We start from the raw sequence: 27270 nt of genomic DNA on the forward strand, positions 1-27270 counted from the left end.
TGCTCTGGTCTGAAACAATTTGTCGACGCCGAAGGTAGATAGATAACTTGCTGACTGCCACTCGAGGGGAAAAAATAAACAAAACAGTGAGCAGCTGGGAAGAGGAGGTATGGTTAAGAGGGAGAATCAGAGAGAGGGAGAGGGAGTGGGAGAGAGAGAGGGAGGGAGGGGGTAGTAGTAGCTTCGGTAGCTTTACGAGTGAGGTGAGGAGTGGAAAAGGGAAAGATAAAGAGGTAGTTTGAAGATATGAATGGATGGGGAACAGATATGGTAGTGAGGAACGCTAGGGATGAAGGCAGAGATGGATAAGGAACGAAGATGTGTGGATTTGTGGAGAGAGTGAAATGAGACGTGGAAGAAGAAAGATAAACATGAAGATAGTGATGTAAAGGAAACACTAAAATAGATGATGAACATAGGGAAAAAACTTGATGGAAGGAGGTAAGACTTGCGGAGGAGTGGAAAACTGAGCGGATGGTATTAAGAGGAGCAAGATTGTAGATAAGTGAAGTCATGGAAACAGTAAGGAAACAGAGGTATAGGGAAACGTAGGAGGGAGTAAGGGAGGTATGGAACTGGGTGGAGGCGAGACGAGGAGAGCGGCTGCCTGAGTGGAGGTCGCCTGCCACCGGTGTTAGCTTCAGTTGCCGCCCGAAGCGAGTAGCGAGCGGGCGTGTCTCGTGCGCTGTCCAGATCGCTTCGTTCCTCCGCCGAGTGGCACTCCTCCGCGGGGCGAGGCGTGGCGTGTGGCCTTCCCTCCTCGCGCGGTGCTGTGTCGGGAGCTGTGGTGGTGTGCGTACTTATCTTTCCTCACGTGCGTGTCCCTTACATTCCCTTCAGTGTGTCGGAGTGCTGTTAGATGTGCCGAGAGGGATGCTTATAGTTCCCGTGATTGTGTCCCCGCGACCAGTACAGCCTCAGTAGACTCGTGGTGACTCGCCGGTGCTGTCCACGCCTGGCTACTCGCTGCCTGCTGCTCGCTACCTGCTGCTTGCCTGCCTCTCCTCCCACGTCCATGAGAGACCACACAGGTATGTCGCAGCCGCCACCTGAGTTTTTAATGCGCTTGACCGACTACCATTCCGCCGCCAGGTATTCATAATTAGCTGAGAATTCGATCATCTGTGTTTTCTCTCTCTCTCTCTCTCTCTCTGTGTGTGTGTGTGTGTGTGTGTGTGTGTGTGTGTGTTTGTGTTTGAGTATCTTCAATCCGTGAGTCTAGGGCATCACAGCGGGCACTCAGTCACGTAGGATGTGGGTCACCTGGCGCCCACCAGCTCTTGGTTCACCAGCTGCCGTGGAATCGAACTTCGAAAATCCATCGCCACAGGGAGCGGTAGCAGCGACCTCCTCCTCCTCCTCCTCCACCTCTTTCTCCTCGACCTCCACCTCTTCCTCCTCCACCTCTTTCTCTTCCTCCTGCTGCTGCTGAATAGGTGGTGACGGAAGAGGAAGGGGAGGAGGGGGTGCCTTCGTCTCTCTCTCTCTCTCTCTCTCTCTCTCTCTCTCTCTCTCTCTCTCTCTCTCTCTCTCTCTCTCTCTCTCTCTCTCTCTCTCTCTCTCTCTCTCTCTCTCTCTCTCACTGATCCGTTCTCTCCTTCCGTTCTTTAACTTGTTCTCATGAGTTTTGTCCAAGTTGTGTGTGAGTGCTGATGAGGGTCATGGGTCCGGGAAACTTGGTCCAGGAGGGATGGAGATGTCTGGAAGAGCTTCTGGAACTTAGACCAGAACGAGGAGGACCTTCCAGTGTGAGGCATTAGAGCGGAGGGAAGATAGAGTTATGTTGCAGCGCCAGTAGGAACTGAAGTTTGGTATAATTGAAACCTTAATTACGTCTACCGGACACATGGGGATAAATAATGCAGGGGGTACACTCACTCCTCTCGTTCTGCTAATAGACATATTGATCTGGACAGATTCTGCTTTAAAGTTCACTCCCAGAGGCCCAACGCCACATGCGGGCTTCCCAAGGTTCTTTTCTCACCCGCGACGCCAAGGAAGGAGAAAATGGAGAGAAAAGATAGTCTGTTTAGTTGTCCGGGTCTTCTATTGAGAGTGAGAGGGCGACGTGAGAGATTGCGAGACTATTGCCTGTGTTTAGGTGTGTCTGTGTAAGAGGGCCATGTTCTGAGACACTCCTGCCCTCACCTCATCCTCAACTATATTCAAAAAGCTTTCACTGAAGTTACACGAATTTCCGAGGCTGTTTTTAGGATTGGAGTGACATATTATCATGATTCTTACTATATTAACTGGAGGGAGAGGCTTAAGAACCTGACCGATAACCTCTGTGGCTTTTGAAAGTAATTTTGCACATAGTGAGAGAGCAGAGCGTTTCTGAACACGGGCCATTGTGTGTCAAGCGTCATCGTGAATGCATACCCCAGTTCTGTGACTTCACTGTGTGTGTGTGTCTTTGTGTCTGTGTGTGTGTGTGTGTGTGTGTGTGTGTGTGTGTGTGTGTGTGTGTGTGTGTGTGTGTGTGTGTATGTCGTTGAAGGACGTAACCTTGCACGACTGATTGTGACGCTTTCATGACACGCTTAAAGTTTGTATGCATGACCGAATTCTGTGACGTATTTATCCGACCTGCAAGTAAATGTTAGTGAATGCAATACTACACCTTTATGACATTTCGCATCTACTCCCGAAGGTTGCACGACGATCCCTACTAATAATACATGGCCACGGCTGCGCTGAAGAAGGTTGTATCCAGCAGAGACGAGAGAGCAGCTGGATTCTTGTTTTTTTTTTTTCTTTATTTGGTCCGAGAAGCAGCTTGGGAGAAAGGGGATGAAAGAGAGGGACACACACAGAGAGAGAGAGAGAGAGAGAGAGAGAGAGAGAGAGAGAGAGAGAGAAAGTAGGTCCTTCTGGGGAAATATTATGTTCATGAGGCTGGTTTACGGGACATTATTTCATGGAGAACACTCACTCGCAGTATTTCAAACATGACATATGCACCGCCCGTCTCGAGGCTCCATTAGAACTGCTGCTGAAGGAGGAGGATGAGACGGAGGAGAGAAAGAGGAACCAACTCATCTCAGAACCAAACAATACAATACTAACCTGGACCCAAGGCAAGGCAGAAGCAGCAACCATGTAGCGTGACAAGAACATCTGCTTTCGTGTGGAAAGATTAGTATTGAAAATATGTATATCTTTCCCTCTATTTATGACTATGGGAGGTGTCACGAGACATCAGCCACCGTTCATGCCTCCAGGGAACGTCAGGAAAGTGTCAGCAGGCGTGGTACTCAGTGGGTTCTGCAGGTTTTTAGACTTTTTCCACAAGACTCGTATTCTAAAACATTTGTGCGCTTCACTTCAATGCCACTGAACAGTCCTTAGTGGGAGTTGCCAGAAGTTTTTGCGATTGAAGTGATGGCTTAACTCTGCATCGTAAACAGGAGAAAGCATAATGAGAAGCATACTAATTATCCGTGCAGTCTTAGAAAATAGTCCCTTACGAATATTCAAAGCGATTAAGAATACGAGCGTGTGTGTATAACATTGATCCTGGTTTTGAGTGTGTTCAGTGAAGCTGGTGGAAACATGACGCAGCGGCTCTCAGGCCCTCGGGTGTTGTCAGCGCGAGGGAAGGTATCAGCAGGGAAGGAAAGTGTGAGGTGTGAGGTAATGACTGAGTGAGGGAAGTGAGTCCAGGCCGATCCTCGCGTGTGTTTTCCCTATCATGACTGGAACTCCACCACTCCACTCTTTCCAGCTTCCATGAACCTTTGCGCCTTGAGGGAAGCAGGATGAGTCAGTGCAGTATAAGGATTTAATTTACGTTGCTTTTTAGGTTTCAATCTGCCCAAGGGCTGAGTTGAAGCCGAAAAATAAGTGGAGAATGAATTAAAGTTAATAATTTAGGAAGGGAAAGATTTATATAGCTGTGTTGGAAAAGAGAACAAGACGGAGAGAAACGTTATTGTGAAATGAACTGCCACCGTGATAAAGATAATGAAGGAGAGTGTGGATAATGATCTGTATGAGTGGAATCAGTACTTGGCTAAAATGGTAGAAATACAAGAGAGAGTTGGAGAACAAAGAGAAGAAAAAAACATAGAGAACAAGACGAAGGGAAACCGAAATGCAAAAATTATTAGTACCGGGATGGCGGAGATGATGCAAATCTGTGCTCTGATTTATGTATTGAAGATGGAAGTGCTGTCTGGATGAGAGGAGATAAGACTGCTGCGTGTCTGCTCACTGTAATGGGAAGGGACGTGCTGTTGTTACCCGTGAGAGAGAGAGAGAGAGAGAGAGAGAGAGAGAGAGAGAGAGAGAGAGAGAGCATACTTGTTCAAATTTTCAGCTTTTTTTTTTTTTTTTTAATTGTCGTGGGTAACTTTGGCCAGTATTCTTCGTCCCTCACACACTAGTAGGCGACACAAAGGACTCGTTCATGTTAGTACGTACATAAGTATCATTGATTCTTATACAACGAAAGGGGTTCTCTTATGGATTGTTTCCTGTTTAATTTAATGAGAACATGTTTCGACCTTGCTTCATTGTACGTAGTGTTCTTTTCGTGTTGCCTCCTCGTTCAAGTTAGTACATACATGCAACACGGAACATAAGTATCATGGATTCTTATACAACGAAAAGGGTTCTCTATGGATTGTCTCATGTTTGATTTATTGAGAATATGTTTTGGGTGTTCTTCATTGTAGTTTTCTTTTTGTGTTGTCTCTAATATAAAGAAGAAAAAAAACTATTGCATCACATAACACTGAAAGCACATCTTCTCTTCTTGTCTCATTCATCTACTTTGTAATTAATGTCACCTTTTATTGTTCTCTTCTTCCTGTCTTATTCCATTCCCTCCAACAGAGTATTTAACTTTTTTTTTCTCTTATTTCTGATTCTCCATCGGAAATGACTAACTTCTTTTCTTCCTTCCTTTCTTACTTTCTTTCTTTCTATTCTTTCTTTCTTTCTTTCTTTCTTTCTTTTTAGTCCTCTTTCCTGCACCCCGGATCATACTTTCTTTGTCTTTAAATCTTTTTGAGTATGTTATTTTTTCTTTTCTTTTCTTATTAATGGTATTTTCTATTTCCCATCTTTCTTTGTTGTTATTTTCTCATCCATGCTTTTCCTTTCGGTGGGGCATCATCTTTGTGTGTGTGTGTGTGTGTGGGGGGGGAGAGGTGTGAAAACAGGAATTTATTCATGAAAAAAAAAAAAAAGAAATGTGCAGTGTTTGTTATGTAACCATCGTGTGTATAAAAAGACAACAAAAGAAATGAAATAATAAAAAAAAAGTTATATTTTGTGAGGAGCGCTTGTTGTTGTTCAGTTTATTTGTTCATTTCCCAGGTATTGTGGAGCGAATGGTGATGATGTTGGTGTTGGAATGGTGATGCTGATGAGTTATAATGATTTGTGATCGAGTGAGTGAACCGTAAACTTGAAAAAGCCTGCACCTGTCATTACACTTATTGTCATCACCGTTACCATTACATTATCATCATCATTATTGCCTTTGCGAAACTTCAACTAGTTTATCACTGTGTTGTTGTTGTTGTTGTTGTTGTTGTTGTTGTTGTTGTTGTTGTTGTTTTTTTGGGTGTTGTTGTCATTGGTGTTCTCAGTTTCTCCATAGTCTTTGTTCTTTCCTACTGTGAACTCTTCTCCTTTAGTGAGGCAACACCGGGAAACAGCAAGAAATAACAGCAAGAACAGCAACACACAAATGAACAGCGCTTTTCACAACTGCTCATTACTTTTCACTTTAGGATATTTGATATGTTGCTTCTCCCTGCTGACAACAACAACAACAAAAACAGTAAAAATAACATCATCAATAACAACAACAACATCAACGACAGCTTCACAATCGATGGTGATGATGATGCTGGAGGTGGTGGTGATGATGATAATGATAGTAATAATAACAATAATAGTAATTATTTTGTATTGCCTCGTGACACAGAATTACTGCTCTTATTCCGACAACAAATATGATGATAATGATAATAATAGCAATATATAATAATAATAATAAGAAGAAGAAGAAGAAGAACAATAATAATAATGATAATAATAATAATAATAATAATAATACTGTAATAATAATAATAATGAAAATGATATATACAGTATTGTTCTGGTCGGTTTGTATAATCCAAGCGAGTTTATCATTGAATTTTATGGCCGCTGTAAACTGAAACAACTGAAAAACATTGCCCACCACCACCACCACCACCACCATTCCTTCCACCTTCACAACAGCACCTCATCACTCGTATCATCACCCCTCACCACACTCACCACACATCACCACTACTACCAACACACATCACCATCACCACCATTCTTTCACTAATCTCCCTTATCTAACCTTAGCTGACCCACGCATCACCATCACTGAGTCACCACCACCACCACCACCACCACCACCACCACCACCACACCTGGTCTAACGATCCAGCAGGTGGGCGGGTGTCTAAAAATACACCACTTCCCTTGGGCGCCCTTCCCTTTTCGTTATTTTAGCAGACTTATGTGTTACTCTCTTTCATTATATTTCTCTTCATTCGTACCTCCCTTTCTGTTTCTCTGTTCCTGTCTGTCTCTTTGTCTCTCTACCTGTCTGTGTCATTTATCAGTATTTTTGCTTTTCTACATTTACCCTCTCATTAACTTGTGATTTTTATGTGTTTTTGCTTTATGTATCTATGCATGTGTTATTTGTTAATGTGTGTCCTTTATTATCTTTCCACTCTCATTGTATTGCGCTTTTGTTGTTCTGCTTCGTCTCTGTTTTTGTGTGTACATGTGTCATTTGTCAGTGTTTATCCTTTATCAGCTTCCCCCTTCCATTGTCTTGTTTTGTTGTGGTTTAGCTGCGTGTGTCTCGACCGTGGTGATGTGTTGTTTCTCTGTCCCTCGATGCGTCTTTGTTCCATCAGCTTAAGTGGCTCAGCTGCAGCAGGACTCGGAAAGTGAAAGTTTTAATGTGCATGGCTGTGTATCGATGAGTTTGGTTCTTCGTCTGCCTTTAGTTGTGTATTCATATTTGTATCTACGTCTGTGTCTGTCTGTATCCCTGTCTGTTTGTCTGTCTTCATGTGTCTGCTTCTCTTTCTGTTTGTCTCTGTGTTGTGTCCGTGTCTGTCTATGCATTCTATATATTTTAATTTAGTTAGCCTCACTTCATCTCACCTCACCATATTTTACATACAGTTCCCTAATTTTGACTCTGATATATAGTGTATTTTGTTATCTTGTCATCGCAACTCCATTCTTACCTTTACCTTTAGAATCACGACACTATCCTCACCTGTAACCCAAGAGTCACGATCCCAAACCCCACTCACACACAACTCTACAGAATCTCCCATGGAATCGTGACAGGAATCCCTTTATATGACTTAAAAACGTGACGCGACATTTAAATCGTGACTCAGATTTCACCAATAAACCTTTTTCCTTCCATTTCTTCCTAGATCATGCGAGACCCAAGCCTCCCTATCGTCTTCATAATCTTTTTACATTAACCATTCTTTCCTGAACTTCTCTCCTCCTCCGCCTCCTGGTGAAGCTTTGCCGGAATCATAAAGTTGAGCGGAAAGGAGAGAAAATAAGGGATCCATTATGAAGCGTGTGTCCCTGATAAGATGAAGAGCGTTAGGCCATAGTATTTTAGATTAAGGCGCCGATGGAATAACCTAAAGGCGACGAAGGAGTAGGAGAGAGGAGATATGGAATAGGGAGGAGTGGGAAGGGAAAGACGAATAAACGAAATAGTAGACTAGAGTATAAAAGAATTCAATGTGGTTCTTGGATGTCGTTCGCTTTCTGATTCTTGGGTAGGAGGAAGAAGAGTAGGAGGAGGAGAAAGAGAAGGAGGTAGTGGTAGTGGTGGTAGTGCAAAAGGTAGAAGGAAAAGATGGAATAACAGTTGATATATTTTGTACAGTGGTGGTGGTGGTTGTGGTGGTGGTGGTTCAGAACTAGACGAAAATAAACAAGGATGAAAAGTGGATTTGTAATGGAAAAGAAAATAGAAATCGGTGGAGGCTGTGATGGAGGTGGAGGTAAAACTGTTGTGCCGGGCAGAGTGGAGGAAAAGAAAGACGAGAAGGAGGAAGAGGAGGAAGAGAGAAATTGAAAAAGGAAAGTAAGAAATGTGTATGAAATATGTTTTACTAACAGACTTGTGATTGTGATGATGATGATGATAGTAGATAATGGCCATAAGTAACAAATGGAGACAAGAGTATAAATAGTTTTGTCCATATTGATAATAAATATTAAAATAAACATATAAACATGAGTATATTTCCCTATATACCTAAATTCCTTTTTTAATTTATTTATTCTCTTACATTTCATACTATGGTGGCTGCGGTGGTGAAGCTAGAACACACACACACACACACACACACACACACACACACACACACACACACACACACACACACACACACACACACACACACACACACACACACACACACACACACACACACACACACACACACACACACACACACACACACACACACACACACACACACACACACACACACTGCATCACCTGTTGTCGTGGGTGGATCAATGTGGTGGTGTGGAAGCCTTCACCAGCACCTCAAGAATCAATGAGTGTTGTAAAGGTATTGGCGGAGACCTGGTTGGCGTGAGGAACGTGTTTTGTAGCAGCCTGCGAGGTGGGAGGTTGCTTTTACGCCTCCTCCTCCTCCTCCTCCTCCTCCTCCTCCTCCTCCTCCTCCTCCTCCTCCTCCTCCTCCTCCTCCTCCTCCTCCTCCTCCTTTTCCTCGTTCTGCTGTTTCTTCTAGTTCGTCATGTGGTGCTGTGGGTGATGGTGTTGAGTGTGGTGTGTAGTGATGTTGTGAGCTGGTCTTGTAGTGGTGATTTGTTGATTTGATTTAACCCTTTCACTGCGACACGAAACAATTTGCAGCTCCAAAGGCAGTGCGTAAAATCTTCTGAAGTATCAACAGAAAATTTGAGTAAGAAGTAAATAGATTTTGCAATTTTTTTTACTTGTTCAAAGATTGGATGTGGCTGTAGAAGAAGTAGAGATCTCGTAGAGTGATGGGTAATTAAACAAAGATGTACCGAATAACTGTCAAAGAATTAAAGCTTTGACACATTAGTTAGTGATTTGCATAGAGTGAATGTTCTGTTCATATAGGTACTACTCTTACTACTAACACGATTTCCACCCCCAACCACCAGAACCACATCTAATAGTTGTAAAAACCAAATAACTGTCAAAGAATTAAGGCTCTGACACAATAGTTAGTGATTTGCAAAGTATGAATGTTCTGTTCATATAGGTACTACTCTTACTACTAATGCGATTTCTACCGCCACCGCCACAATCACAACTACTAGTTGTAAAAACACTAACTCAAATTGCGTTATGATGAGCTGTCCTTACCAAACAATATTAGCTCTCCCCGCTCTCATAACAATCCCTGGCCATAATACTTAACCTCCTCTCACGCAGCCAAAGATTACAGCACTCAGCCAAACGAGATGCTCACTGTTATCTCCACGAACCACAGTCGCCTGGAAATGTGCAGAGTGGCGACTTGGAATAAACATAGTTAACCTCCTTTCCCTGCTGGAATTATGGCTATGACCTTGGCAGAAAGACGGACAGAGAACCGGAAAACCTACTTACCTTGCCCTCCACTGTGCTACATTAGATAACTCTCCGGCCTCTCCTGTGCTGCTGTTTCCTTTAGCCACGCGTGTAAGCTTCTCTCTCCGGGCTCTTCCTTCCTGATACGAAGATTAAAGCAGTGTTAGAAATTTCTGGCCCGTGTTCTGTGTCTTTTTCTTTCTCCCGTGTCCTTGGCCTTCGCTGTTCATTGCGTGAGTGAATGGCTTCAGGCGAAATAAGAGCCATGAAGTCGAAAGATCTTATATTTCAGGCTCTTTGTCCTTTAAAGTGTCTACGAGTCCTTAGTCGTGACCTCCACTTCAGAATCGCTCGAGGCTCCCGCTGGCAGTCCTCCGTCGTTTTCTTTGCAGTGAATCGGCTTGAGTCTCATTGTCACGTCCTGATTTATGTCTGTGTTCTTAAAAGTTTTGGTGTCTTAGTTCAGCCACTTTCTAACTGCATCTCGTGGAAGTCACCAGAGTTTTCAAGGGTGTTTCCAGGGTGGCGGTGAAAGTTTAGCCAGGATTCTGCATCATCATTAAGAAAACTATGCATGAGAATCAGAATAATGGTGGTTAATTATCTTTGTAATCTTTCAAAGTTATCTTTATTGGAGACAAAAGCGTTCATGAATATATGCCATTGTTCAAGGTGAGCCGGATGATTTCCTTAGCACAAGTTTAGCTTCATCATTTTGGTCTGTATAGCTTACCTGCTTCGTATGGAGGTAATGACGGAAAGTGAGAAAAAAAAAAATCGTGTGAAACTACATGAAATGAAAAAATATATATATATCTTGAAAATGCATAAACACAAACCATGAAAGAAAAAGAAAATACAAAGTCATGGCAGTCTTTTTATAATACGTCTTACTTATTTCCACCTACTTACAACAGGTACAATGACAATAAACCAGGAACTGAACATAATAAGAATGAAAAAAAAAAAATGAATAGATAAAACAACATTATCAGTCTCTAAGATTTAATCACTTCGGTACCAGGACGCATTTTCTTATTCATTCTACTTACTACTTAGAGATTTTATATAGCTTTAAAAACTCATGGGGGGATTAATATTGTAAAGACTGTGGCCATTAATCTTCTGACCTCCATACACCCTTCTTGAATGTCAATAAAATCGTCTAATCATACATAAAACTCAAGGTAGAAATGCATTCCAGTACTGAAGGGTTTAAAGCATCAGTGTCTGGGAGCTCTGGTGGCTGGTGCAGAGGGAGGCTGGTGCTTTACGAGGGTATCACGGTGGCACGCTGAGGACGCCGCGCACAGACATAGATCAGCGAGGCCATCCAGTGCAGCGGGCAGCAGTGTGTCTCAGTGAAGCAGCGGTGGACTGCTGCAGCTTCATCTCCTTTGTTTCTTGTGTTTATGTGTTTTACTATTGTGTGTGTGTGTGGTGTGTGTGTGTGTGGGTGTGGGTGTGAGTGTGGGTTTGGGTGTGTGTGGTTGTGTTTCTATTTTTCTCTTTTGTTACTTTTATTGTTTTTATTATCACTTGTTGTTGCTGCTAAAAAAAAGCAACAACAACAACAACAACAACAACAACAACAACAACAACAACAACAACAACAACAACAACAACAACAACAACTACTACTACTACTACTACTACTACTACTACTACTACTACTACTACTACTACTACTACTACTACCATCACCAAAAGCTCCATTTCCTTCCCCCCTACTATACCACGACCACCACCACCACCACCATAAGCAACGCAATTACTACGTGCTCTGTAATTTAAATATTAAAGCAGTGACACCGGTGACAAAGAAAACGGAGTTAGATATTTGCTTTTATGATTCTCTCCCACAATGACAGACAGCCAAACAATCTGCCACAATTTGCCACACTGGGTAAAGCCTCACAATCGCACCTGACGCCACAACACACCACACTACACAACGTCACACAAAGCACTGCCACACTCCACCAACCCCACCACCACCACCACCACCATCACCATCACCACCACCATCACAGTTACTAAATCATATAATACCATTTCAATCAGTGCTCTCTCTCTCTCTCTCTCTCTCTCTCTCTCTCTCTCTCTCTCTCTCTCTCTCTCTCTCTCTCTCTCTCTCTCTCTCTTGTGTTTGTACTCCGTAATCTCTGATGTTTATGTCAGTACAGAACAAAAGGAAGAGTGCGCGCGTGCACACACACACACACACACACACACACACACACACACACACACACACACACACACACACACACACACACACACACACACACACACACACACACACACACACACACACACACACACACACACACACTATTAGCAAACACACCTCATACTGACATGCCAAGGTTATAAATTCTCCTCTTGTAACACGCCAGGAACGCAGACTTTCCTCTCCTCCTCCTCCTCCTCCTCCTCCTCCTCCTCCTCCTCTTCCTCCTCCTATTGATTGCAAAGAAAACGCGAATCTTTCTATGGTTTCCAAAAAAAGGATTTAATCACTTTTTTTTTTTCCTCCCTTACTTGAGTTTCTTAATAAGCTGCTTCCCTATATCTCTCCCTCCCTTCCCACTCTCTCCCTCTCGCTCTCCCTTTCCTTCTCCTTCTCCTTCTCCTTCTCCTCCTTCTCTCCCCGTCACTAAAGCAGGTAATTACGTTGCCGTTGAGTTATTAACGTGGTCACATGTGGATTATTCTGTCTGGTTTCCGCGTCTCCCTGTGTCTTTGCGTGTCTTCGTATGTCTGTGGTCGTGTCTCCAGGAAGTTATGTTGTTAAGAGTGGTGGTTGTAGTATAGGTAGTGGTGGTGGTGGTGGTGGTGGTTTGTTTGATATCGTCTCTTTAAGGGATTATAAAATTACCGGTGCGTCTGTCTGTGCGAGTTACATTGATGAGTCACGTGAGGTTTGTTAGTTGTGTTTTTTTTTTTACTACTACTACTGCTACTACTGCTATTATTACTACTACTACTACTACTACTACTACTACTACTACTACTACTACTACTACTACTACTACTACTACTACTACTACTACTACTGCCACCAAGTTGTTCATGACTAATACAAATCTGGTAGAAAAAGGATTTGTTCTGCTGACGAAGGAGGAGGTAGCGAGTCTAGAGAGCCGATACTGACGTGGCAGATTGATGGGAAAATGGGCGTGACGCTGCTGAGGAAAGGAGCAGACGTGACAGACAAAGATAATTAGAAAAAAAAGACGGAAAACTGCTATCACGAAGAGGAATAAAACTTGAAATGTTGTGGATTTCTGCTGGCAAAGGGAATACGTGGCAGACGAGGGAGATAAGGCACAGGAAGGATTATTAGCGACTATCTGATCTTTGTTTTGTTCATTACGTGGAGTTCAAGTTGTGTTTCACTAATTAGATAATGATAAAGATATGTTTGACTCACCAACTATATCTATCTTTTTATCTGTCCGTCTCTATGTACTAGTTTGTATATACTGTATGTATGCATGTATTTATGTATGTATGTGTGTCTATATGTCTATGTTTCTATCTATCTGCATAACCAATTAACTAAGCTAACTAACTGATGATGAGGTAAACTGTGTCACTGACTAACTGATGAACCAACAGCTTATGACGAAATTAATCCTACTAACAAACTATTAATATAAGAATAGGTTTCAGTTACTTACCATTTACTGACGAGGTAATCTACTGTATGCATCATTCACTAAAGACTGTTGAAGGAGAGTTTGTTATTATATTTTATGTATTTTTGCGTAGTTTTATGTCGTTCCGTTCTCCCACTCTTCCTTTCGCCATGTTCTCCCCTCCTCATAGCTGTCTGAGCCTTCATGCACCACAAACAGCCTCGTTAAGGTCACATTACAGTCATAGGTCACCGCCTGCCACGCTCGTTATGCCGCCTTATGGTGTGTGTGTGTGCGTGTGTGTGTGTGTGTGTGTGTGTGTGTGTGTGTGTGTGTGTGTGTGTGTGTGTGTGTGTGTGTGTGTGTGGTTAAAAATAAATATAATTGTCAGTGATTCATGTTTATTTTTTATTATGCGGTTCACCTTATCCTCTGTGGTTTTGTTCTTATCATTGTCGTTCTCCTCCTCCTCCTCCTCCTCCTCCTCCTCCTCCTCCTCCTCCTCCTCATACTGGTGCTGCTGTTTTTTTCAGTAAAATTTTCTTCCTTTATTGTTTAAGGTAGTAATAGTAGTAATAGTAGTAGTAATAATGATAATAATAATAATAATAATAATAATAATAATAATAACAATAACAATAATAATAACAATAGCGAGAAAAAACAACAATAACATCAGGGCAGTAATGGAGGGCCGTGGGAAGGAACAGGTAATCTGGCCTCTAACAGGTACAATTCAACCTCTTTAGTTTCACCCAAATTGCGCGCCAAACGAAGCGAGGCGGCGGCGCATTGCTTAGCTGAACGATCCTCATAACGCCTCGCTCAAATTACCGGGATTACAACACTCATTCACTCTCATCCCGCCTGTTAGTGATGGTGCGCCTAACCTTTCACTTTCTTCACCTTTCTCGCGTCATTATATGCTTTGAAGTCGTTTCTCTTGGTCTGTTATTAGTTTTATTTTTTTTATTTTTTTACGTTTTTTCATTCTATTCTTTTCCTTTTTCGTTTTTGTTTTTGTTGTATTGAATTTCTTTTTATATTTCAAGTGATGATTTATTGTGTTTCACCTTATTTATCCTTTCTTTATTTATTTTTTTTTTTTGTCATTGTGTACAGTTTTTCCTTCCTATTTTCATTTATTCTTTCGTGCACAGTTTTATTCCGTTCGTAATCATTTATTTATTTATTTTTTTCAGTTTTCCTTCACGTCCAAATTTTACACCGTCACTTGCTATTTATTTACCATTATACTGACCACATTTCACTTTTACATATTGCGAGTTGCCTTCCTAACCCTGACATTATTCCCCTGTGTCAGTCATTTCCTTGTGTTCCTTTGTATTTCACGCATCACATTCATTTAGCCAGTGTCACGTAAACCTACATCTGTCTTACATCATATTCCTGCTGCAAGTCTCTCTCTCTCTCTCTCTCTCTCTCTCTCTCTCTCTCTCTCTCTCTCTCTCTCTCTCTCTCTCTCTCTCTCTCTCTTTCTCTCTCTTTCTCTCTTCACGTTCAATTTGTGAGTATTACGTAAACTCACTTTCATTCCCTTTGCTTTATGGATAAACTCGCGTTGTTCTCTTGCATATTTCCTCTATTGAATGTTGTATTGCTTTTCATTTTCAATTTGTCTGCATCTCCATTTTGATTTACACATTGTTGTATTTTTCCTAGTTCTTTTTTTGACTCGCTTTTCGCTTTTCTTCCCTCTCTTTAATTGATGCTGCCGCCTTTAATGTTCCCTAGGTTTCATTTCGTTCATAGGTCATTTAGATTTTGTCTGTATCATGTTCTGTTAATCCTCTCTCTCTCTCTCTCTCTCTCTCTCTCTCTCTCTCTCTCTCTCTCTCTCTCTCTCTCTCTCGCTCTCGCTCTCTCTGTCTCTCAGTCCTGATGTTAATTCATTATTGCTCTATCTTCAACTTTAATTTTCTGTCTCCAGCTTTAAACGTTTCCCTGCTGCACCTTACAGCTTGACCTCCCCTGCCTTGACACCCCTACCCCTGCCTTGTCTTCCCTGTCTTAGAACCCTTGTTTTCCTTACCTTCTCTGTCTCACTTCCCTGCTTAACCTCCCCTTGCCTCACTACCCCTGTCTAGCCTTCTTTGCCTTACTTTCTCTGCCTCACTTCCCTGCCTCACCTCCCCTGCCTTACAACCCTTGTCTAACCTTCTTTGTCCCACCTTCCTTGCCTCGCTTCCCTGCCTCACCTCCCTGCCTTACCTTCCTGCCTCACCTCTACTACTATACCTTCCTGCGTGCTTATGCCAACCTGCCTCCTCCATCCATCAGCGCCTCTCTCCCCCTTCTAATCCTCCACGTAAGCCTCCGTCAGTTCTCTCTCTCATGTCTCTTGGTAATTCTCCTGAAATGATCTCCACAACCTCCCTCCCTTCCTTCCCCTCCCTTCTCTCTTCCGTCTCTCCTTCCTTTCCTTCCCAGCTCCGTCTACCGTCGTCTCTCTTTAATCCATCCTCGTCTCTCTCTCTCTCTCTCTCTCTCTCTCTCTCTCTCTCTCTCTCTCTCTCTCAAGCATTCCTTCGTCTAGTTTTCATTCCGGTGTCAGCTTATTCGTGTCTCTTTTGTCAGTTTTTTTCTTTTATATTTTCTTTTATTCAACTTTATTTTGCTTTCTCTTTGTGGTAGGTAGTGTGTGTGTGTGTGTGTGTGTGTGTGTGTGTGTGTGTGTGTGCGTGTGCGTCTTTAATGGGGTTTTAATGTTTTATTTGTGTGTAGCTACGTCTGTTTCTCTCTCTGTCTGTCTGTGTGATTTTTTTGATGGACAAGTGAGGTAGGTCTTCGTGTGGTGTGCAATGAATTGTTATCATTTTCTTGTTTTTTGTTAATATTCTTGACAATTCTTGTTTTGGTGTTACTGTTCTTGGCACTTAAGAGTATTGAACCACTTATTCTATGTACCATCCATTCACTTATCTAGCACATTTACTCTCCTATTTCCTTCCATCATTTTTTTTATCACCACCCATTCATCATTTTCCTCTAACACCTGGACTACTAAACTTATTTTTTGTTCCCTTAATATCCCTCTCCGTCCGTGTCGCCATAAAGTCTCAACCTGTCAGAACACGTCAGAACACAAGACTAGAGGCGCCGGGAGTGCTAAAGCGAGCCACCCATTAATCTTCCTCGGTAGCGAAGCGTATGTAGTCCCTCGCAACTTGAAATTCTATACTTTTATCCCCGTCCCTGCTCCCTCCCTCCCACCTGGGCCAAATATTTCAGAGCCATCTGCACACGTAATTACTGACATAGCAGCGAATTATGCATTTATGTAGATGCAGTCACCGGTCGTCTGTACTCCGGTGTAAATATTTGTCAGCCTTCATGCTTCAGGGGTTATTCTGGTGCTGATGTGTGCGCAGACATAACACGTATACATATGTACATATACGCATACACACTCATTAGATCACAGATGTATTGATTTTTTTATACATGAATTATTTTTTTCTTAGTATTTTCTGGGGTTTTGGGAAAATTCAACATAATTCATAATGACAGTGTTCATCAAGTACTGAAGGAACATTCGAAATCAACAGTGACACATCTGGTAAATCAATGACCAGAATGTTAAAAAAATATATATATGATAAAGTGAGAATCGGTCCGAACACACACACACACACACACACACACACACACACACACACACACACACACACACACACACACACACACACACACACACATTTTATACATTTCTATACATTTTATACAGCGCGAAAGTTGCTGGAAATTTTAAACATAAAGATAAATACACAGCACCATTTCTATTTACAGTTTGTACGTGATTCAAGACTTTTATATTTACTATTTATTTATTTATTTAGTTAATTTAATCATATTATTTAAAGCAAAAAACAAAAAAATAGGAAAAGAAGGGAAACCAAAAAAATATGAAATCAAAAAAAGTAAGTAACAAACTAACTCATTTTCTAACCCGTAAAAGTTGATATCCTAAGGTGAAACTCAATTAGACCATTGCATAATATTTTTCCTCCCTTTTTTTCTCCTTTTTCAAGCCTTTTTACCTCTCCTTCTCGATGTCTATGACCTCCCATTATTTTTTCCTGTCTTTTCTTCCACCCACCTTCCCATCTTTATCTCCGTGACCTTTAGCCAGCCTGAGTAACGAAAAAAAGGACCTAACAAGCTTATTTTTGTACCTCTCATTACTTATCTCCCCTTCTCTTGCTTTGGTGTGCTCGAGTACCATTTCCTATATACTTAGGCTGTCTGGCTGTGTTTTTATCCCTGCACAAACAAGACATCAGGTCACGTGTCCAATTCGGCAGCAATGAATAGGAACCCAGCGAAGAAGTGACGGGGAAAACATGATAAAAAGGTAGACGATAACGCAAGAGGGGAGAAGAAGGATGGATGGGGAAAAAAAGTAGGAAGGGAAAGCGTTAAGGTAGGCAAGGGGGCAATCAAGAGGGGGAAAAAGTAAGGCAGTAAGACCACTAAAGCTCACCCCAAAAAGTGAAAAAAAAAAACGTAGTAGCCGAATAGCAAAAACTGTAGAGGTGGCGAATGGATGAGAGGAGGGGAGGAGGGACACATGAGAATATAGAAAACGAGGAAAAAGGGGAAAAAATAGAAAAAAAAGAGAGCGTTAGATAGCTTCCACAAAACTACTTTCGTTCCCCTCTCAATAAAAAGAGGAAGATAAAAAGGAAAAAAAAAAACGTGTTGAATGGAAGTCATAAATAGGGGAAAGGAAGGAAGGAACAAGAGGAGAGAAAAAGAGGAGGAAGAAGAGGAGGAAGAGGAACTATATTTATGACCTAATCGTGGAGTTTCTTTCCATCACGAGTCTTGATTTCCAGAAAGTTTTTACGAAGTTGAATAAGAAACAAGGAGGAAAAATAAGGAAAAATCAAATAGAAATTATAAAAAATTGGGAAAAAGCTGCCAAAATAAGCATCCCATTACGATAAATAACATCTAAATTCCCTGCCTTCCCTCTCCCTTCGTCAGTATTTCATGGAATCGCTGATGGATGGAAAGAATGGAGAGGGGAGAAGGAAACCTGACTCTGCCTTGCCTAAATGTTGGATAAAGGAGTGGAATAGAATGTTGAATGATACTGAAATGGGTGTTTGAGAAGGGACAAGGGTATAGAGTAGACAGAAGATAAGGACAAAGCTTGGACAGTAGAGGAGTGTATTTCTCGGAGTTTGAAGGTGATGAAACGGAACTGATGTAATTGTTGGGTAGTTTAAGGGGTGATAAGTGTGGGGAGCATTGTTAATTCAGTAGTAGTAGTAGTAGTAGTATTTGTTGTTGCTGTTGATGTTGGTTTTGTTATGAATAAAACAAACAAGAACAGCAAACGTAAATGAAAATGACAATTACGGATGGAGAGAAGATGACGAGAACAACATTACTAATAAAAAAAAAAAAAAACGAGAAAAAAACAAAACAAAAGTGGAACCACAAAATAGAGAACAACAATCATATTTCACAACAATAAATCACCAGGACAAAAAAAAAAAAAACACACACATACAAAAAAATCACAATAACAACTCGCTAACTTACTATACTTAAACCACAAACACAACGACAACAACACACACTCGGAAAGACGATAAACGCGGAAAACGACAAAAGGACCCCAGCCTTAAATATGAATGAGGGTCACGGAGGCAGGCCCAGGGTTGAGGCAGACAGATTAGGAACGTGAGTGGAAAAAGGAAGAGAACCTATCGAAAGCGAGACGAAGAAATCTGAGGGTCGGCTGTCAATAACTTCTTTCCCCGAGGAGGAGGAAGAGGAGGTAGAGGACGAGAAGGATAGTAGGACCAACAGCAGGAGGAGGAGGAGGAGGAGAAGGAGGATTATAATAAAAAGGTAGACAAAGACGTGTAGCTGGAGGGAAGAGGAAGAAGTGGGAGGTGTCCACAGCCTGAGGAGTGATGAGGAAGGAAAAAAATCGGGAAAAACGAAGGGAAAACAGACTAGACATCCTAAGGGGAGGTGTGTTGAAAAGGTGATGAGGAAACTGTATTCCAGGAAACCTACAAGAAGTGAAGCTGAGAGGGAAGTCTGAAGGGGAAAAGATTATTGGTAGAAGTACGTAAGAGGTATAAAAGGTGTTGTGGGGGAAAACTTGTATACTTATAGATCCACAGAATTAGGGAAAAAAAAACGCCAGAAAAATTGGGCGAACACTTTAAAGAATCTATGTCTTATACTCGGATGACGAAAAATGTAGATAAATAATAATAATAATAGAGAGAGGGAAGAGACTGTATTAGACTTTTATAATGAAAAATATAAGAAATCCGGTGTCAATGAGGAAGAGAAAATTAAACATAGGAGAGAAAAAAAACATGTAAGAGATAAAGAGAAAGAGAAAGAAAGAGAAAGAGAAGACATAGAAAAAAGAGAAACAAATCAATAGACTTACACGAAAAAAAAGAAAGAAAATTTACGTAAGAAAAATAAAACTGCCTGGAAATATTGAAGGTAATATTACTTGGCACGAAACTTCTCTAGAGGCTTACTAAGGGAAAACAATATAGGGAACAGTACTTAAAGGGAGGATCTTCTTGTAATAGGTTTAAAAGGAGGAGGAGGAGGAGGCGGCGTGGTATGTCTTCCTCCCACGCCATGATACTGCGGCATTATTATGTACTATTGTGGGGAGAAGGATGCCAAGAGAAGAGAAATGGTAAGAAATGTGTGTGTGTATGGCATTACTCACACACACACACACACACACACACACACACACACACACACACACACACACACACACACACACACACACACACACACACACACACACACACACACACTCTCTCTCTCTCTCTCTCTCTCTCTCTCTCTCTCTCTCTCTCTCTCTCTCTCTCTCTCTCTCTCTCTCTCTCTCTCACTATTATTATTGTCGTTGTTGTTTTTATTAGCGTCGTAATTTTTGTTCCTGTTCTTGGTATATTATTACTACGACATTTACTTCCACTACTACTACTACTACTACTACTACTACTACTACTACTACTACTACTACTACTACTACTACTACTACTACTACTACATGTGTGTGTGTGTGTTTGACTTGTGGGAGTAGGTTGCAGGTGTTTGTGGTCCAATGCAGGTGAGGAGGAGGAGGAGGAAGATGAGGAGGAGGAGGAGGAGGAGGAGGAGGAGGAGGAGGAGAGGGAGAAGGCGGATGTTGCATGGTAGGGAGTGGAATGGAGGGGGCGTGTAGTGTGGGCAGTGCGGGAGCGGGTGTTCCATTTAGCTTGGCGGAAAAAAAAAAGTGAAATATTTCCTCTGTTTCTGACTTCAGGTGTGATTGGACTTGATTAAGAGGCGAGAGCAGGTGTGTCTCTTCCTCCTCCCTCCTCCTCCTCCTCCTCCTCCTCCTCCTCCTCCTCCTCCTCCTCCTCCTCCTCCTCCTCCTCCTCCTCCTCCTCCTCCTCCTCCTCCTCCTCATCCTCCCACGTAGATATTTTTCTTTACTTTGGAGAGTTCTGTGGATTTCTTTTTAAAACAACTTTGGGAAGTCTTACTGAGAGTTTTTCTGTATTACCGTTTTTTTCTGAATAATTCGAGAGAGAGAGAGAGAGAGAGAGAGAGAGAGAGAGAGAGAGAGAGAGAGAGAGAGAGAGAGAAATGTGTTTGCATATGTGGGTGTTTATCTCTTTAACACACACACACACACACACACACACACACACACACACACACACACACACACACACACACACACACACACACACACACACACACACACACACACACATTTCATTATGCTTTATGGAGATATTCTCATACAAATCACATTGAAATTTGATTGATGGGCGTTGTCTGGCTATCCAAAACTGTGATATAGACTGCAGGAGAGAGAGAGAGAGAGAGAGAGAGAGAGAGAGAGAGAGAGAGAGAGAGAGAGAGAGAGAGAGAGAGAGAGAGGTCACATTATTCACCGTTGAGTAGCACAGACACTCCTCAGGTCTGGAAATAAATATATGAAGCCATTACTTCTAAAATAGAGATTGACCCAGGACGAAAAGAAGAAGAGGGAAAAATAGACATAATGGTGTTGCAATTCTCTACGGAAACGTCAAAATTATCTTGAAAAATGCAACCTTGTATATTAAAAAAGGAAATACATTAATCCTATGACATTTTCCTGAGTACCAATCACTTAGATGCATTTTTAGTTTTTTCCAGCTACATCCAATCTGTGAATTGAGGAAAGAAATATAGAAATTGTATACTTTTTTCACTTAACTTTCATATAGATGCTTGTAAAGGATTTCTGGTGATGTTGATTGCTTGGGGTGGTAGTGAAAGGGATAAACTATAGGAATTCTCAGAGGTAAAACTGTATAGAGCAAACTTCCCACCACTGATAGACTGGTTAAATAAAGTCCAACCTGGCTCACAATCTTGTGAATCTTGCTATTCCTGTCACGTTGGTTGGGGTACGAAGAAGCAAAACACGCTCTCGGCCACACACACACACACACATACACACACACACACACACACACACACACACACACACACACACACACACACACACACACACACACACACACACACACACACACACACACACACACACACACAGAGGCACGGTTTTTCTTGCCTGCCTGCTTGCTTCCCTGCTTCTCGGCAATATGGATGCGCCAACGATGGAAGCAAGAAAGAGTGAAGTGAACATATATGCTGGTCTTCTTTTGCTTTTAGTTATTTTTTGTGTGTAATCAATGGAATAAGAAAATGAATGAATGAATGTGTGTGTGTGTGTGTGTGTGTGTGTGTGTGTGTGTGTGTGTGTGTGTGTGTGTGTGTTGTCTTGTTTTATAGTGAAAAAAATAGATAAAGGGGAAAGAAATCGTGTTTTTTTTTCTTTTGGTATTGTGTTTTAGGTAAAGATAAAGAGTAATGTTTGATTTTTTTTTTTTTATGTTTAAAATTGAAGTGAAAAGGAAGCTTTGTTGTATCGTTTTTCATGATTGTTGCCTAGATGAAGGTGAAGGATGAGTCTTTGTGGTTTTCCTTCATTCTCTTCTACATGAAATAGATAATAAAATATGGTTTGTTTATTTTATTTTATTTTATTTTATTTTATTTTTTTATTTATTTATTTATTTATTTATTTTTTTTTTTTTTGTGTGTGTGTGTGTGTGTGTGTGTGTGTGTGTGTGTGTGTGTGTGTGTGTCTGTCTGTCTGTATGCAGTGAAATTAGAATAAACGTTTTGTGTGTTTCTTTTTCTCTCTTTGTTTGTGAAATGAAAGGAAAATAGAGTATTCAGCTTTCAATCTTTTTTTTTTTTGTTTGTGCACTAAATGACGGTAGAAATGAACGCTTACTGTATTTTTTCCCTTGTTTGTATGTTAATGTTTGCGTTTTTTCTCATTTATTTATTGAACGAAGGAAAGAAATTAACGTGTACTATTTTTTATATATAGAGAGAGAATGCACGTGTGTGTGTGTGTGTGTGTGTGTGTGTGTGTGTGTGTGTGTGTGTGTGTGTGTGTGTGTGTGTGTGTTTACATTATACGAACCGATAAATGAAAGTGCTCTATTTTTTTATCCGTATTTGATTTTTTTTCCTCTCTGATATTGCCACAAAATTTAATGGTAATATCATAGGGACAGTTTATTTTCTCATTTATATACCAACATTACAACACACTTTGATCGCGATTCATGGGAAACATTTATTTATTCATTTCTTTATTTACAGATATTTTTCGTATTTTCCTGTCATGTTCCTGGAATCTTTTTCGGTGTTAGCTTCGTCAATACCAGGAAAAATGTACCTCCGTTGGCAAGTTTCATTTTTTTTGGGGGATGTTCTTTCTGACTGGACTATTGCGACGTAACATCTCCATCGCTACATGCATTTCCAAGTACAGTACTCTCCAAATGCTTCGTAAACAGACCTAGTAATTATTGATGGAAATGATCAACGTGACATTAAAAATAAAATGAAGCGAATTTATTATTCTTATGCGGCATTTTTTTTTCCTTTCTTTTTAGTTGAACCGATGGAGTGAATTTGACGAACAGACTTTTTTTTTTCTTATTTTCAGCAGAATATTTGCCACCGTGCGTTCTATTCTGGCACAGACGAAGCAATAGAGAGAGAGAGAGAGAGAGAGAGAGAGAGAGAGAGAGAGAGAGAGAGAAATGGAAATAGACACCGGCACACTAAACACGTTTCTTCACTTTTTTTTTTTTTTCAAGATTTTTTTCACGTAACGATCGAAAACTCAGAAACAAGTAAGTATGTGTTTGTAGTGTGGTGGTGCACATTGTTAGTAGTGTGATGGTGCAGTGTGTTAGTAGTGTGAAGGTGCTGTTTCGTTACGTATTGGTTGGGCAGGGAGTTCGTAGCGGCACAGGGACACAGACAGGTAAGGTGTGGTGAGGCTATTAGGTGCGTCTTAATGAGATACAAATACAGTTATCAGTGGCTTGGTGATAATTGGTGTTTTCAGTGTTTGTTTATCTATTTATGTATGTGTGCTTCTCTCTCTCTCTCTCTCTCTCTCTCTCTCTCTCTCTCTCTCTCTCTCTCTCTCTCTCTCTCTCTCTCTCTCTCTCTCTCTCTCTCTCTCTCTCTTATTCATTAACAATTATTTGTCATATATTTTTGTCATGTTTTGTTCCATATTGTGTTTGGCCACGCAAAAAAAAATAAATAAGTGAAATTATAAGAGAGAAAAATTGCCTTCAACCCCCCAACCTTGTCCTATTTTTTGTTTATGCTCGAGAATATGTTTGAATAAAGTATAATGATAGTTTGTTTGTTTTTTTCAAAGCGGTAAACAAGAAAAAAATACATGTAGATAAGCTGTGGTGCGGAGAATATATTTTTTTGGAGGCCATTTATGAGTAATATAAATTTTCCTTTTTTTTTCTCAACATTGCTGGCTGTTTACTTTTTTTTTTTTTTTTCGAAATCTATGACGTTTTCGCTCAGATAAAGCTTTAAAGTAATGCGTGTAGTTAATAATCTAGATTTTAACATGAACATAATAAGTAGATTCCTCAAAAAAACTTCGCCTTCCTTCTTTCACTCTTCTGTTCTCCCTTTCTCAATCATATACATTTATTCAACTCCCCTTTTTTTTTTTTTTTTTTTTTAACCATGTGGGCTTTTCATGGGAATTTTTGTGGTACCTAGGAAACCGTTGCCCCGAGTGAGGAAGGAAGCCCAACCTACACTCGGACCGTGGACAGGATTCGAACCTGTGCGCTTGGAGACCCCTCGGACCCCAAAGCACGCATGGTTCCACTGTACTGTACTGAGACAATCTAATATTTTTTTTATCCATTACTTCTTATTTTGTTTCTTCCACTCATCCTGAACACGGTATATATTGTATCTTATTTTTCATCTCCTTCACGATAAAAGTAGAGCCTATATTCTTTTAAGAATGTCATATTTCTCCCTCATTTATTGATCTTTCCACTATTTCGATGCTTTACTTTATTCGTCGCAAACCTTTCCCTGCTCGACACAACACCTTTAGCTTTTTTTTGACAATATTTTTATTCTGGGCTTTCGTAAATACTTTTGTAGCGTGAAAAGACAAGATTAACCTTCTGTTTCCTCTCTTTCCTGTCGCCGCGTGTCTGAAGGTAAACAATTTAAAAAAAAAATGTTAGAAAGGAGAGAAAAGCCAATCATTGCAAAAAAAAAAAAAGTTAAAGTTTGGATAGAGAGGAACATCACTCCTTCTCTCTTTATCCACCATATTTTGTTCCCTCTTACTATAATTATTCCAGATCCTTTTTTTTTTATTTTCTGCTGCTCATGCTTTATATCACCTCAACATTTAAAACAAAACCCAAAAGACGATATGATAGAAAAAAAAGAGTTGAAGGAAAAAGAAAACGTGTCTCCCTTTCTCATTTCACTCCCTTCACTCTCCCCCTTACGCTCCTCCCTTTGATAACTTGACGCTTCCTGCCTTTGATATCTTGATGTGGAAACTTACCCATCTCCACTCCACGCTCCTTCCCTTCCCTCCCTCTAAGGCGTGTGATTTGTGGTCGCCGGATGGGTGATGGGTGGTGAGTGGTGAGTGGATGGGTGAATGGGTGGATAGGATGGGTGAGTCTACTCTGACAAGTTAAAATGAAGGAACTTTCTATATGCGTGAGCTATTTTAGGGACGGCAGGAGAGAGAGAGAGAGAGAGAGAGAGAGAGAGAGAGAGAGAGAGAGAGAGAGAGAGAGAGAGAGAGAGAGAGAGAGAGAGAGAGAGAGAGACCACGAAGATTAGGAAAAAAAAGAAAGTACAAGAAAAAGACTACAGTGCATAAATAAAGACTCATCTCCTCCTTTTCATATTTTACTTTTTGTTTTCTTTTCGTTTTTCATGTTCTTCACGTTTCCTTATGTTCCTCCTCTTTTTCCCTTTAAAATTCTCATAATTATCATCAAATCCCCTTAACCCCTTCAATACTGCGATACTCTTTTACCTTGGGATTTGTGTACGATTAGACCATTTTATTGACATTAGGAAGGGTCTGTGGATGTGGAGGTAAGAAGATTAATTAATGGCCACAGTCTTCACTATTCTAATCCCCTGCATAAGTTTCTGAAGCTGTATAAAATCACACAATAGTAAACAGAATCAATACGGAAACGGGTCATGGTACTGAAGGGTTTAAATCACTCACTCACACCACCTCATACAAAACATCCACATCCACAGCAACACACACTCCACTATACATTCATGCCTGTTCCTTTGTGATCCTTTACATTCCCTTTGTTCTCGTCTTCCTCCTCCAGTAATGTTTCAATGTTCGGTTAAAAAGTTCCTCTGGTTCACCAAAGCCTCAGGTCAGTCCAGGCGGTGGCGGGTCGCGGCCGGCAGTCATACTCAACCCGCCCCGTGAAAAGTGAAGGCAGAGAAGGCATCCTCTTTAACTTAATCAACTACAAACACGCCACACGCTCACACACGCATACACAGGTAGTTTATTTTCTCTCTCTCTCTCTCTCTCTCTCTCTCTCTCTCTCTCTCTCTCTCTCTCTCTCTCTCTCTCTCTCTCTCTCTCTCTCTCTCTCTCTCTCTCTGGCATAACTTAAAGCGTCCACTAACCTCATGCATAAAAACAATAAAACTGGGAACATTTGCCATTCTCGTAGCACACAGCTCACAGAATTACTTTTTGATGATAACAACAACAACAACAACAACAAAACAACAACAATAACAACAACAACACCACCAACAACAATGATAATAATAACAGCAACAACAAAAAATTAAATCAACAACAGCACTCCCACCACCAGCACCACCAGCACTGTCATCACCACGAACTTAAAATAGAAAAATACTGGTTTGAAAAAGATATGCATATATTCCACCATAAAATACAAACATAATATTGTAATTACATCAGAATCTTCTTCCCCTCGGCAAAAATAGATCAATGAATGAATGAATGAATAAATAAATAAATAAATAAATAAATAAATAAATAAAATGAAATGAATAGTAAGTAGAGAAAACAATCATTCTTATTTCTAGAATCTGTAGAAAATAAAAGAAGAGAATAGGAAATAACTGATAAAAAAAAATTGTTGGTAAATAAGAAAAAAAATTAAAAAAGTACCAGAATCTTAAAAAAAAAAAAAAAAAAAAAGCTGGTGCCGGAATGTATAAAGGTGGAATTTAACTCTAAACACGAGAAGATTTTAAACTCACTCTTAACATTCGCTAATCTTTCACTGCAACACGGAACATTTTTAGCGCAGTGTGTTCGCCTCGTGGGAGCAGCAAAGTGAGTGAGTGAGGGGGGGAGGAGGGAGGGTGGTTGTATATATTCATTCATTTATTCATACTTGTTTAATCTTGGTTAGTCTCCTTTGCAAAAAAAAAAAAAAAAGTGTGTATAAAAGTAAATACAAATAAAAAGAATGCAACCCAAATCTAGGACAAGGTCACACACACACACACACACACACACACACA

At 40.7% G+C, this 27270-nt stretch overlaps 1 protein-coding gene across 2 annotated transcripts in view; it reads left to right on the forward strand.

Annotated features, from left to right (window-relative positions):
• The first annotated feature begins 656 nt into the window (after positions 1–656).
• The window catches only part of LOC123505789 (hemicentin-1-like), a 157563-nt gene continuing 130949 nt past the window's right edge, over positions 657–27270 (forward strand). For both annotated transcript variants that reach the window (XM_045257481.1, XM_045257483.1), the window contains exon 1: positions 657–1031. The gene's annotated coding sequence lies outside the window, so the exon portion shown is untranslated. The remainder of the gene's footprint in view (positions 1032–27270) is intronic.

Source organism: Portunus trituberculatus, chromosome 18, assembly GCF_017591435.1.
Source record: "Portunus trituberculatus isolate SZX2019 chromosome 18, ASM1759143v1, whole genome shotgun sequence".
NCBI lineage: Eukaryota > Metazoa > Arthropoda > Malacostraca > Decapoda > Portunidae > Portunus > Portunus trituberculatus.